Below are 1202 nucleotides of genomic sequence, written 5' to 3'. Positions count from 1 at the left end.
AGCACTTGTTTCATCATTCTTATTTTTCTTATTTTTCTGACTAGCGAAAAGTTTGCCACAGTCCAGTTTCTGAGACTGACATTTCCACACAACTGAGTTAAAATTTGAAGACAACAATGAAATGAATAAATACCGATAAATAACTTTAGAAATATGTTTCTTTCTGTGTTGGTTCTGTCCACCCACTAGGACCTGGCCTTCACCTGAGGTCTCTGCTTCCCAGCAGACAGAGTGACAAGGTGGCCACGCATCCCCCTTGTTCCTCTTCATGACGTTAGAGCATTCTCTCTCTTTCTTTCGTAAAACCCTCAGTATTTTCAGATTGTGTCAATCAGGCCTCTCTTCAATACTGTTAAACATTGACCACATGGTCCTTCCATCATCTTTCACCTTCATTTTAATACCCATCTCTCTGTTATTACCTCTACTACTACTCTCAATATCTACAATATGTAAAATGTACACATTTGCTATGAGTGCTTTAGAAGTATTAGTTTCTTATGTCATCATAATAACTCCCTGAAGTAATTAGTATTATTATACCCCTGTCACAGCTGACAATACTGAGTCCTTGGGAGGTTAAGAAGTTGGGGAGAACCTGTTTTGAACCCGAGGCAGACTGCCTCAAGTCCATGTTCTTGACCACATGCTAGGCTGCCTCACAGGTTCTAGATGTCCTGTCCTTTGAAGATATCACCTACCACCCTACTCCAGTCTCTCATTCACATGGTCATAACCTAGGACTTGCAGTTAGCAGGGCTGCAATCTCTTATCTGAAACTTTGGTCCTTTTGGAAATAAGAACTTTTTTATATTTTAAAAGACTCACCCATTATATATTTTGAGTTTACCAGTGAAGTGTGCAAAGCATTTATAATCGACACATTGCTATCTCTGTATCAAAGTACCAATGTTCAGACAGTGGTAAGAAGTAATGCTAGAAATGACCTCATGTCGGATTTTGTCACCAAATTTATTAGGACACAAGCTTCCAGTGTAATAGCATTTGGAATTTCAGAATTTGGACTTATCCTAAAACCTAAAATCTCTCCATTTTGTGTATTTGATCACCTTGCAGGCTCACTTGCTCTAGAAAGCCAACTGCAAGTAACTTTTAAACTCTCACTTGCTGGATGTTGTAACTCTCCTCCTCACCAAGCTTAAATGCCAACACCAGTCATTCTAATCACTCCTTAGAAATAA

Source organism: Pteropus vampyrus, unplaced genomic scaffold, assembly GCF_000151845.1.
Source record: "Pteropus vampyrus isolate Shadow unplaced genomic scaffold, Pvam_2.0 Scaffold910, whole genome shotgun sequence".
Classification (NCBI taxonomy): Eukaryota; Metazoa; Chordata; class Mammalia; order Chiroptera; family Pteropodidae; genus Pteropus; species Pteropus vampyrus.
This window is presented reverse-complemented; position numbering follows the sequence as displayed.